Here is a 13,932-nt window from a genome sequence, read left to right as displayed (position 1 = left end):
AGTATACACTTATCTTGACAATATAGTATACACTTATTTTGACAATATAATATACACTTATCTTGACAATATAATATACACTTATCTTGACAATATAATATACACTTATCTTGACAATATAATATACACTTATTTTGACAATATATTATAAACTTATCCTGACAATATATTAAACACTTATCATGACAATATAATATACACTTATCTTGGCAATATAATAAACACTTATCTTGACAATATAGTATACACTTATCTTGACAATATAGTATACACTTATCTTGACAATATAATATACACTTATCTTGGCAATATAATAAACACTTATCTTGACAATATAGTATACACTTATCTTGACAATATAGTATACACTTATCATGACAATATAATATACACTTATCTTGGCAATATAATAAACACTTATCTTGACAATATAATATACACTTATCTTGACAATATAGTATACACTTATCTTGACAATATAATATACACTTATCTTGACAATATAATATACACTTATCTTGACAAAAGCGCACGTTACTTGGTTAACACAATGATAATGACACATCGACACTCCACTAAGTCATCGACTGATACAGACAACCCGTTTCTTTCACGAGTGGAAATGTAAAAAATATGACTTTTACGAGTGTGTCCTAGCTACTGGGGTAGATATTTGTTTTATTAATTTGTCCTTGTATGCGTTTTATCTGGTTAGAATACTTTATGTGTATTTTATGATTCAGTGTTTTATCGCGTTTTTTTTTTTTTTTTAGGTTTGTATATCGTTCTATCTCTATGTAGAATCCAACAGTAAAATCTTATGCCTGTTTTAATACTCTTAACTCCAGCACTGACTTTAGCAGATCTATTATTTGCCTATCGAAAATATCGGACCAAACGTTTCTCTATAAGAAAAACGAGTTTAAATGTCTATATATCCGTCAACAGGGGAATTAACCCTTAACACTGCAGGCTGTTCCTCATCTCTGGGCTGCATCATATACGCTGGGTAGGATTCACGAGGGAATCCAGTCTCGGGATCAGCGACCGCGGAGTTTACCGGAATAAATCAGGCATTATCTGGTACTAGCCACGTACCGAGGATTATCCCAGACATCGTCTTGGGTGGTGTCAGTCTGTAATAAACCTAGCCAAGGTCAGCGTCCAGGTCAGCCTGGCCTGTGAAACAGTTCCTGAGTCTCTTTGATTTAGTTGTTGTGTAGGAGATTAAAATTAGAAACAAAAAGAAATCTAATCACACACATTTTGATTAGTGAAGATTTCAAAGTGTAGATTGGTTGGGTTGTGATGGTATTAGACTCCTAAATGTCAGAAAAAAGTTTTATTTCTCTTACGACAGTGGATTATGGAAATAATAGTAATAACGTTAGAGTCTCCGGAAACTGGGTTTAGCTGTAAACTTTAACTTGAATTTTAATAATAATTTGATTTATAGAGCGCTGATAACAATAAAATGTAGGTTCAAGGTGCTGTGATAACATTACAAACATGAACACGAGAGCTAAAATGACAAACTAATCTAAAATAGTTTATAACAGATAGGTCTTAATGTCCTTCTTGAATGCTGTGTAGCATGTTGTCTGTCTGATATTATATGGAAGTGAGTTCCAAACCTTTGGTCCGTGCACTAAGAAAGCCAGCAGACCGTAGCTTTTGAGGGAGAAACGTGGCACCACTAGAAGCGTTGACTCCACTGAACGCAGGGCTCTACGAGGGACATATGTAGTGATCAGTTCACTAAGGTACAATGGCATTTCTTTATTATAGATACACTGGTGACAAAGTGTGGCCACCTTTCACATGAAGTATTATTATTATATTATATGTAATTTATATCATAGGCGCCAGCTACGTCGGACATCTGACAGAAATGTATATGACTTATGACGTCTTTTATGCTTGAAAAAGTCTGGACATACTTCGGCCAGGGATTCCAGCTCCCGTGACCCCGTTGTGACGCCCTGGTGGGAATGTCCGTCGGTGAAAACAGATGAGATAACAACGTGAGAAAAACCTGACTTCCGGTGGATTTCCAAGGCACATGTCTTCGACAGCTTGGGGGGATATTCAACAGAGACCGATGGCCCATTCCAAGTAACCTCCAATGTTCTGATCGGGGGGACGGGAGGTTGTTTTTTTTTTAGTATACTGTAAACTGTAGCAAAAGATTTTCAAAGGTTTTGGTGAAACCTCGATACATGACGAAAATCAAACTCAGAATCTTATGCCCTTAACATTGCCTGACAGTCACACAAAAAATATCATATTCCCACCCACTGCACATAAATACATATTTGCCACCCTAAAATTTGTCACCTCTGATTCTAATAAATCAAACCCAGAATGATTTTGACCATAGAGAAAGCCGCCTGGTGGCATGGTATACGCTCTAGACTGTCGTCTCGAGTTTCGCCGGTTCAATCCAACCCAACCCCACATTCTGCGAACCGAAAAAAAACAATTTTTATATGTATATTATTTTACACGTTTCGGATTAAAATATATTATTATTCTTATATTATTGTTATTATTAATTCAAAAATGAAAAAAAAATAGTTTTCAAGACGAAATGTTCTAATATTTGTTTTTTCTCTTGACCTTTTCTGTAAACACGGCGACATTTTTATTCCAGCTTGGCATAACATTTAGAGTATTTAAGAGAAAAAAGAAATGAGGAGAAAGAGGTGAATGAAGCCAAATCAGGAGCGAGTAGTTCTAAGAATAGACAGGCCTGCACGTTTTTATGACGTGAAGGAGGCTCATTGGACCAGGCATCCTACAGACAAGCCACCCCAATTGATTTTCACGACAACTGGGAAAAAAAACTTTTAAAAGAAAAAAAAAAGATTCATAGGCAGTAAAGAAAAACGTGTTCGCATCCTAAGTAGATATTCTAGGACAGTGGTTCTCAACCTGTGGGTTGCGACCCCCTTGGGGGGGGGTCGATTGACGATGTGCCAGGGGTCGCCAGAGACCATCGAAAAAATGAATAGATTTGTCTATTCTTCTATTGCTTTGTGTCTGAGAGTGGGGGAAAGGAGGGGGTGGGAGTCGCGGCAGAGTGTGGGATTGTAAAGAGTGGTCGCCCAGCTGAAAAGGTTGAGAACCACTGATCTAGGACATGTTTTGCTGGAGTTTTAGTTCGTGCAATACTGTTACCATCTCGAGCAATTTTTGTTTTAGAGATTAGATTTTTAAATAAAATGTGTATGAAAGAAACCAAAAATAAAATGTACGTTTTGAAAAACAAAGCTTACGTAAGGGAAATAGCTGCTGAATTGCTGCCCCTTTTTCAATACTCTTAGATTTATTTCCCTTTTTTATATAGTAAAGTAAAGTTCCCCTTTCAGACCTGTGGTCTATAGGGCAGATGATGTAAAGGTCATCTGTTTCTATGGCCTACGGTTGACGAGGGTGTCATGAGGCCTGCAAAACGACCAACCGCCTTTACTTTTCCCTAACTAATATAAGCTACCCATTAGAGCTGGGTGGACTCAGAGGCGCCCAAAGATCCCGAAGTTAAAAATCCCAGTCTTCACCAGGATTCGAACCCGGGACCCTTGGTTCGGATGCCAAGCGCCTTACCGCTCAGCCACCGCGCCTCCACCTTTTTATATAAAACACTAATTAATTAACTGATTTTTTTTGATTGATTTATGAGTTGTCGTCGATAATGAGTGATTGTCCAAAGTTTGAACTTGATCCGAGAATGTAAAGTTGGAGAAAAAAACGTGTAAAAGAATCTGACCAGACAGACAGACAGACACAATAAAATTTATCGAACGATTTGATGCAAGTGTTAGGCGCTTCCACTCATTTACGCAGATAAGTCAAATGGAAAATCAAATAACAAAGATGAAAGGTCAAGAATATAATTTAGTTGACGCTGATAGCCAATGTCGAACGAGAAGTTAAATACTAAAGAAGGGAACTGTCGAATGTCATGAAGGTAAATCTCTACATCCATAAAACCTGCCTCTCTCTAAATTCTTCAGAACAAGTCTGTTTACATTTCGCAATTCTTGCTTAAATCCTAGCCTTGTGTTTTTCTAGTCGCGTCATTGTCTCTAAGTCAAAACTTTTCCCATTCTATGAAACAAATAACAAATTCCTTATTGTGCCATAACAATATATTCATAGAACCGTGCCCTGGCATGTTACGCTGCTGCTTAATAATTGTTCCATTAAAGTTCAATTCAATGCAATTATTTCAACGTTGGTTTGAATCCAACTCATCTTATTAAATGAATAGAATCATTTCTTTTTAACTTCCAAGTTTTGAAATGAAGGGACATGGAAATTAAACGGATGTGGGCCTAAAGGAAAAGAGGCAGAAGAAAATTATAATTTTAAGCGAAATCAATCAAAAAAATACATTAAAAAGTTAACAGTAGGTGCCTGTGTTTAGTAGCACCATTACTTTTTTTTTCGGGGTGTGCAGTCGATAACTAATGAATTTTTTTTTATATAACTACTACTAGTACAAAGCCAACTGTAATGGTTGCCTTGATGTTGTAAGTGTATGTCTAACATCGAGTGTTGAGTGGTTGTATTTTAAATTTATGCAAGCTCAGTGCAAAGACAAAACCACCACAAGAACTGGTGAAGAACTAAGTCAGGACTGTTCAGCAATTCGAACCAATTTTAATACATAAAGGTCTTCAGTCGAGTCTCTGTCAATAATCGATGTTATTACCTTAAAGTCCTGATACCAGCGGAATAAAATAACATATAAACAAGCCCAACCCGACTATCTGTGACGTCACTAAAAGTCGCGTTTCAATTCCGTCAACTAAAGTGCGTCGCTTCGATAAGTGTTGTCTAGCTTTTTAAAACTATTAAAGTCAATTTAATTCTATTTCGATTTACGAAACTACTAATTGCTATCCCGTATGTAAAAAAGGGATTTTGAAATAATAGACACATTGTCTCGAATGAAGTGGAAGTGACACGTGACAAGAATCGAGGCAGTTGATTGGTTGGTGGTATGGCGCGTGAGCGTGTTCGTCTGCGGCCAATATTAGAGAGTACGATTTTACATGTGATGTCCAAGACATGTTAATATGACATTAATAATAAGCACATCGCAGACGATGGTGTCATTACTTGATGGATGGAACCATAATAAATGCATAAGATGGCAAAGTGTTGTAATAGCCTCAGATAGCGTTCCAGAAGAAAATATTTTATTTCTTGACTGTTATAGCGCAACCTTGTGCTTAGAATAGGCCTACACGTAATGTCAGGGCAGATCTTAGGCCACTGCAACCTATGCGGCCACAGTGGGCCTCGCACTTTCTTAGGCCCAGAGCGAATTTTAGGTGTACATTATTAAAATAAACCATTTTAACTTATTATTAAAGGTTTTCTGGAATTCTCCAGAAATTGTAAAATATACGAAAAAGTCATAAAAATCTCCTGAAATTATTAAAATATACTTAAAACTGATTTGTTAATTATTGGGAATATCCATGGGGTGAAAAAATGTTCAGTAAGGGAGATTGTGAATTGGAAGAAATATTATGGGATAAAGTCTACGCGAGGTAGAAATGGGGATGTGGAAGAAGACATAAGATCTCATACATCAGATGACATGGGTAGCAGAGAGCACGAGAAGAAAGAATTAACAGATAAGGTAGAAAGCAATGCAATAGGAATGTGTCCAAATCAAAGTAAAGTAAGGCAATCAGTGGTACAGGGAAAGCGATATAAGCCCACATACAGACGTACAAATCCATACATCTTATGCTTTAATTGTGGGAGAAGGGGGCATATTAGAAGACAGTGTCAACAGTTAATTAGAATTAAGGATTCAAGGTACAATAGTGAAGAGGCGTATACGAGAAAAGAGAGGGATATTAGCAGCCTAGAAAACAGTACAGCTAATTCATTAGGTAGTAGAATCACAATGGGACATCATTGCAAAGGAGGGAAGCGGAAAGGATGGCATGTCAATAATGTTAGAATTATATAGATATGATTAGAAAAGGTAGGAATGATGGACATTATTTATTGTTCTATTCTACAATGAATAAATATATGTGTAATGAATTGAATATTGTTGTTACAATATGCATGGAGCAAGATAGACTTTGTTTGTTAACTATTTGATTACGACTGGAATGATGGTGTTTTGTACAGGCATACAATTATGAGTGGGGAGTTGTATTGATAGAAATATGATTACTTATAGATAAATGTTAACAGAAGTGGTTTCAATTGCTCATAATAACAGTTATTATTGTGATGAATATAATTGTTATTTCATGTTGGGATTGTATTGGTATTAACATGACATTGTGTTTGATTTTGTTTAGTTATTACATTATGGTTTTATATGTTACCGATTTTTTTAACTTGGAATAGTCTGATAATATATTCAGTGATTTGTATTTTGGACGTTCGATGTGCATCGAACTTGTTAAACAGGGGGGGGGGGGGGGGGTGTTACGTGCGCATCTTAGTGTGAATGTGAAATGGTGCGATTGCATGTTGAAAGGAAGAAAGAATCAAAATGGAGGAATATGAACAAGAAAGTGTTTTCAGTATTAATAAAGATTAAAGTATTTATAAATTGTGATTTGTCGTTTTCATGTCTAAAGAGTCTCATCCAATATGAAGACGTAACAAGTGGCGTTTCTTATAGTTATAATGTTTTTTGTTTGGTGTAATGCACAAATTGTAAGACAAATTTCCTTACGGATAATAAAGATTATTATTATTATTATTATTATTATTATTAAATCTCCTTAAAAACAGACAAAATTGTCATTTCTGGGTGTCATTCAATATGGATAACGCCAATCCTACTAGCAATAAAAAAAAAAACAGCATTGTCAGCTTTCAATTAATAAAAATGTAATAATAAGGCGAATTTTAACCAAAACAAGAAGTTCAAATTCTTAATTTACTTTAATAGTCACTGGCACACAAATATAGATCTCAATCTTTCTCGACCTCTTAAAAAAAATTAAAAGAGATATTTTGCTTGTCGATAATAAATCTAAAAGGCAAATCTGAATGTTTATCAGCTTTTTGCTGAAAAACTATTATGAAATGTAGATGGCTCGTAAAGCTAATTTGACAGTGATATTGTTTTTTTTAGTAAAGTATGAATAAAATGCAAAGACTTATTTTCTAATACAAAATCTTAATTATCACATATTATCCTTATCACAACCCAGAATAGGCCCTGCGCAATCCGTTTCGCATAGGGCCCCACAATATGTAGGACCGGCCCTGCTTAGTGTGAATAAACAAAAAGAATCGACGTTATTTTTTTTAAAATAAATTTAACACTTAATCAATAGAGCCTATATACTTGTGGGTGTGTGTGTGTGGCTGAGTGATATATACAACTTGGCTATCTATCAAGGGTGAGGACGGGGCTCGAGAGTTCGAATCCCAACTTGAGCTGAGTTGTGTTTGCTGAGCATCATAAAACAGCACGGAAGCCTTCTCCAAGACACACCCTCTGCCCCCCACCTCCCGCCCTCAAGTCAACAAAAGAGATTGATTTTTTTTTTATCGCACTAAGAATGCTATCAAATGAAAGAGACGCTACTTAAAATCAATGGAATGATAGTATTCTTTATACATATCGGACTATTTTCAAATAAATTTCACATCATATCCAGGTCCATTAAAAACAATACTAGAAAAATATATTTTAAAAAACTTAAATAAAACAAAGCTTATCTAAAGGAAAGAGCTCCGCACTTACAACTGTATCCCTCAGTAATATAGAAGTTATGTTCATTGTTCGATATCAAATAAAATAATTGATGACCAATAATTAATTGACTAACGGTTATTTTTTTTTATTAATTCGTATTTTGTTAGATACAATAATTGTGTAAAGTCTCAACTTGATCCGAGAATGGGTGCGGGAGAAATAATGTCAACAACTATATTATGGGGACAAAACCCTACATTATTTAGCCATATCCGTGAATATTAAAGGATTAACTTCCCTTGTTGGTAGTAAACAAAATAATTAATTGCCAGTAACTATTTTGTTAATTTTTTTTTAATTGTTCAAAATATCAACTTAAACCTGGAATTGGTGGTGGAGAAATAACGTGGACACAATTTTTACCAGACAGACAGATAAACAGACAGACAGACAAAGTGAGTTGATATAAGCTTCGTAAAAAGAATTTCCAAACATTTTCTTGCCACGTAGATAAGATTTTTTTAAAAGATTGTTCAGAAATAAAATGTTTGTCGCAGCTCAAAATTGTATTCTAAAAAGTAGTTTAGGAATTAAAGAGACAGAAAAACATCTTCATTAGAGAGAAGGAGATTAGAAGAAATGGTGGAGGTTGACGCGACATAAAAAGCTAATTATTCCCTGGTCTTTGGTGTTTGTAAACAAAGTTCTTATGGTAGCGTGGGTTTCTGTTGTTGGTGTTGATGATTTCGTTAATGATGTTTTGTGTTGATGTTGATGATGTGTTAATGATGCTGGTGTGGACGTGGAATTTGTCGTTAATGATGTTGCAGCTGATGTTGATAATGTTGATGGTGATGTTGTTGTTGTTGATGATGATGTTGATAAAGATGTTGTTGATGTTGTTAATGATGTTGTTAATTTTTGATGATGATGCTGAGGTTGATGTTGATAATGTTGTTAATGATGTTGATGATGTTGTTAAGGATGTTGTTGTTGATGTTGATGATGTTTTTGATGATGTTGTTGATGATTTTGAAAATGCTGTTAATAATGTTATGGTTGATGTTGACGATGTTGTTAACGAAGTTGTCGTTGTTGTTAATGTTGATGATGTTGAAGTTGATGCTGTCGTTGATGTTGTAGATGAAGAGGAGGATTTTTTTAGAAACAGTAAAAGACGTCCAATTAAAATGTTGACTTTGAAACATCAGTGCATTCCCTGTTCAGAACCCCATGTTTACAGATGAGAAACACTTTGGTTTGAACGGACTACTTACCGCGTAAAACGCTACTATTAGACGTCCTTATAACCAACGAGGCTTGCGTCATTATGGCCTTCTTCTAAGCTTTTGTTCACCAGTACAATTCATTGGGGCTGAAACAAAAACAAAAAACGAAAAAAAAATGAAAAAATCTACCATGCAAATGATTTACTTTCACGCTTCATTAGAGACGATTTTTCCAAGAAATTTGTCTGCCCTCCAGAATGGCCATTGAGGCAGAAATAAAAAGATTTTTCAACACCCGCCCTTCGACCAGAATAGTATTGCTTGACCTCCAGCGTTAGTACTTAGGCGGAGATGACCTGCCTTCACACTAGGAGGGAGATTGACTAAGCTGGGAATCTTCTTACAGAGGAGACAACGGCAAATCGAAACTTAAGAATCGGAATTGTGTTTTCTGTTGAAACAGGGAATCGATTACATTTCAAGGCAACCGGAAACTCTTGAGAGAGATCATTCTCAGAGTTAAAAGAGTATAAATTCCCACAATAAATTATCAAAACACGTTCAATAGTTTTTTAATGTGTATTTAAAACTGAGTCAGGTGTGCTAATTATCTAGGTCAATTATGGGTCTTTTGTTACGTAAACTGCACGCTTCTTTATTCTTTAAACTTAAGACAGTCTGTTTTAGAGATTTTTCTTTATACTTTATAAAGTCATTGGTTGTTTCTGGCTGACTAATGCAGCCCATTCTCTGCTCTGGTGACTAGTCTAATGGTACTAGAAAAGAAACAGCTTATACGATATGATACAAAAAAAAAATAATTCACTGGATTTATTAAAAGAACTAAACTAAATAATAAATATTATTTTGACTTCACGAAAGACTTGACTTCACGTTACCTCGCAATGTGACCAGTACGAGGCGAGAACCAGCACGGTGTGTGAAGTCAGTGCGGAGCAGAGACTAGGTTTTTGTAAAGACAGTTGTTGCCAATTGCGATGTATCTAATTATATGTTATTTGTTATTTGTTAGTTGTTTTTAAAATAATAATGGCAATAAAAAAAATGAAACAACGAAAGCTAATTTAAGTTATTTACTGAAACTTTATAATCCCTTACAATATCAATTTTATTCGTGGAAAAAAACTTGGCAGTAATAAATTTAACCAAAAACGCATTTCTCATCTATTTTTGGTGATTAATTCATAATGTATAGAAAACAAAAATAGATTTATGAACAGCGTAAACGATCACTAAACTATATACAATTCCAAAGTAACGTCCGTGTGTCTTTGTAATGAAAACAATAAATGCAATTCATAAAATCTAAACAATTAACACTTTTTTTTTTGTTACTTTTACTTTTAAAGGCATAAAAAAAAAGCAAAGCCCAGTACTTTTCTTTGAATTAAACGTAATTCTAAGGTGTTCTCTCTAATATTCAGAATTAATAAGGCCCTTAGCTATTAAAGATATTGGGCCCCTTGAAAGCCAATTTTTTTTATCTTTATGAGAAATGCTAAAAAAAATAGCACTTTAACCATTTTTGGGGGACCCTTGGGGGTCTTAAGCAAGGATGGCTGCCTGGTCGTGCGGTTTGCTCGCTGGACTGTCGTTCGGATTTATCGACGGTCGAGGGTTCAAACCCTGCCCGCTCCCATCCCCCGTCGTACTGCGGGAGGTTTGGACTAGGAAGTAAACTATCTTCAACTCTGAAGGAACATCCGAAACATGTCAAACATTTTACAAACAAACAATTTGGGGGGGGGGGCAAGCTATAGCTTACGTTACGCCATTAGGTAAATCCAGCACTGTCTATATTTGATGAGGCTTAGGTCACAAATGCTGACTAAATGATAACCTCACTCCATAGAGAGATGCATGGTTTAACGGCATAGCTTCCTTGTTGCGACAATTTATGGACGTTTGAAGGTTTGTATAGAAACAAAGATTACCTCCTGGCCCAACCTTCCTGCATGACGGAAGCATATGAAGGCGAGAAGGGCTTGAACTCCTGACCATAGTACAACAGTTTGAAATGCATACAGCTATAAAAGGCAGCCATCCGGTGTGACGGCGAGACAGCCTGTCACCTGATATGACGGCGAGAAGGGTTTGAACTCTGGACCATCGGACGACATGCCAGACCCTTTATAAGATTTTCAAAACAGTGGCGCAGCAGCCATGGCATGAAGAAAGGTTTGCCTCCGTATTCAGTAAGTAAATACAGGTTTACAAATGCCATTGAGAGTCCGAAGGTATGAGCGCAGTATTTCATCTGACTTTCTAGTCCAAGTAGCGACCTGCATATATTGTTACTATAAACATTATCTAAGGAGTACCTGTAATGAAACAACAAATACTAAAATACCAATACCATGGCTTTATTTGACAAAATTAGACTACAGTAAACAGTGATTGAAAACAGCACGTCTCGCATAACACTGATGCAGTCTATACACACACACACACACTGGACATGAAACACGCACTGGGCATGAACTTCTGACACGCTGGACGCACGCAGAAAATCAACTCAGTTTCACTACAGTACCAGACTTTAGTTGGAGAAAGCAAACGTGGTAAGTCGTTGTGCTGGCCACAGTACACCCTGATCGTTAACCGTTGGCCATAGAAACAGATGATCGTCAGCCCTATAGATCGCAAGGTATGGAAGGGGGAGACATGAGACTGGTGAATACATGCCAAAGCTTCGCTGGATTACTTCTATCGAAGATCTACTATGGATCATCACATAGAAATGAGACGGAAGCGAATGCAATGGTTATCGTTGTTAAGAATGTCGCCCAAACATCATTTTCCCCATCTTCCAACAGTGTCTCCAAAGGAAAGAAAGACTGGAAACAGACTGTGAACAGCTGCTTCGAAAGCTCCGCCAGGGTGTAGCAGTGTCTCCAAATGAAAGAAAGACTGGAAACAGACTGTGAACAGCTGCTTCGAAAGCTCCGCCAGGGTGTAGCAGTGTCTCCAAATGAAAGAAAGACTGGAAACAGACTGTGAACAGCTGCTTCGAAAGCTCCGCCAGGGTGTAGCAGTGTCTCCAAATGAAAGAAAGACTGGATACAGATCGTGAACAGCTGCTTCGAATGCTCTGCCAGGGTGTAGCACTGTCTGCTGCAAGCTGCCTGAGGGTCACCACCTAATTCTTCAACTCCTGAAGTTTTTCTTGTGTTTGGGTAGAGCCCTAATGCTGCCTGGTCGTGTAGTATTCGCGCTGGACTTTTTTTCGGTCTTCTCAATGGTCCCGGGTTCATACCCTTCCGTCTGCCGTTCCCACTCTTCATGCGGGAGGTTCGGGCCCTGGTGTTGATCATCTTTATCTCTTAAGAAACTTCCAAAACATGTATGTAAAACAAATACCTGTTTGTATTCAGAGTTTTCCTTCTCTTAATAAACTTCTTATGAAAAGCTCAAACAACGTATTAAATAATATTAGATCTTCATTTCCATTCATTTGTCCTGCTTCGTTTCGTATAATTAAAAGCGTGACTTAACAATGACTCTCAACCTTTCCCTTATACTTTTTGTTTCACTCCATCCCATAATTTCATCAAACCTAGGAGCTTATCGTTAAAAAACATTTCTGTCATATATATATTTTTTTTCGGGTCTATTTCCTTCTTTGTAACACCCCCTCTCCAACCTCCCCCGCCCCACCTTCCCCCACCACAACGAGGGTTCATGTCCTATCAGGACATCTGACATGTGCTGTGACAACGCCGCTGACCACGTTAAGCGTTGGCCTCCGTCCATGGGAGCGGGTGTTGTCTTGGTGTTGAGTCAACTCTATCAGGCCTGGTCAAATCCCTCAAGTCTGGATACACAAACTGGAGATAGAAAGGTGAGGAAGTGAAGGGAGGAGGAGGGGAGTTTTTTTTGTGGGGGGCGACAAGACCAGGATCGTTGAGGAAAGGAACAAAAAACCTCCATTCACTACCACCCCCACCCCCTTTCTTCCTTCAACTTCCGGTCACTTGTTGCTTTTTCGTTGAATAAGTACAAAGGGAGGAGATTCGTTTCCTCCAAACGCCCACAAAAATTCACTCCCAAGATTTTCAGGGTTTGACAAACGTAGATAAAGTTAGTTTTTCTCAGTCGTTCCCATAGAAACATATAAAGACATTGTTATAGGTTTAGTGTTATCGGGGATTTCCTTTTGAGCGACGCGACTTTAAATAGAACTTTATTTGGACGGAAGTAGGAATTATGGGATATCACGACGGTTTAAAAAGTCACGACTCACTCTTATGGCGCAGCAAGACGTGAACTTATTAGGACTGTTGACATTTGGACTGTGCCCCCTTTATTGTGGATTAAATTTATTTTAATGTTGAAGAATCGTTTATGAATTTTTTTCTGGACTGGAATATATGTTGGGTGAATGAACCGCAATCCAGACTGTGAATGATTAATAGTTTATATCAAGTAATCTACATTTCAACATTTACTACTACACACCACAACAACATCAAAACACCATAAGAAATAATTTATTGCGCAATTTGAATGATGTGTAAGTCTGGTCTTTGTCAACTTTGACCCTAATATTTCTATTTTTAGCTGCATATGCATCCATATGTTGTTGTTTTTTTTTTACAGTGCAATAGGATGATCTAGGGAGAGTAACCCTTGAAGGATTACGGGCACGACATGGTACGACCTGACCTAAATTGTGCCGATGGGCCAAAAACTCAAACTCAACTCAAGCTCAGGATGATTTAGCATTCGCCCCTATAACATTATTCTTTGTTTTCTTGACTTGTGTATGACTCATTTTATTATCTTTTCCTATGTCGCAAAAATTTCTCATTCCGAATCAAGACTATAGCCGGTAGAATTTACAAAGAGTGGTAATACTAAAATGATGTTAGCTATATGATTTCTGAAAAAATAGTTTATCACAAATGTGCGAATTGCTACTCATCTAGTCAATCGATTAAAAATAGTAATTAAGCTTCGAAACAAATGATTCTAAAAAAAAAGATA

The 13,932-nt window shown here is 36.8% G+C and overlaps 1 protein-coding gene across 1 annotated transcript in view; it reads right to left on the bottom strand.

The window, feature by feature from the left end:
* Positions 1–13,932, bottom strand: part of LOC106079500 (alpha-2C adrenergic receptor-like) — a 146,033-nt gene that overhangs the window by 62,576 nt on the left and 69,525 nt on the right. The window contains exon 2 of the mRNA XM_056018273.1: positions 8,974–9,071. The gene's annotated coding sequence lies outside the window, so the exon portion shown is untranslated. The remainder of the gene's footprint in view (positions 1–8,973; positions 9,072–13,932) is intronic.

The sequence above is a fragment of the Biomphalaria glabrata genome, chromosome 1 (genome assembly GCF_947242115.1).
Source record: "Biomphalaria glabrata chromosome 1, xgBioGlab47.1, whole genome shotgun sequence".
In the NCBI taxonomy this organism is placed as follows: domain Eukaryota; kingdom Metazoa; phylum Mollusca; class Gastropoda; family Planorbidae; genus Biomphalaria; species Biomphalaria glabrata.
This window is presented reverse-complemented; position numbering and strand designations above follow the sequence as displayed.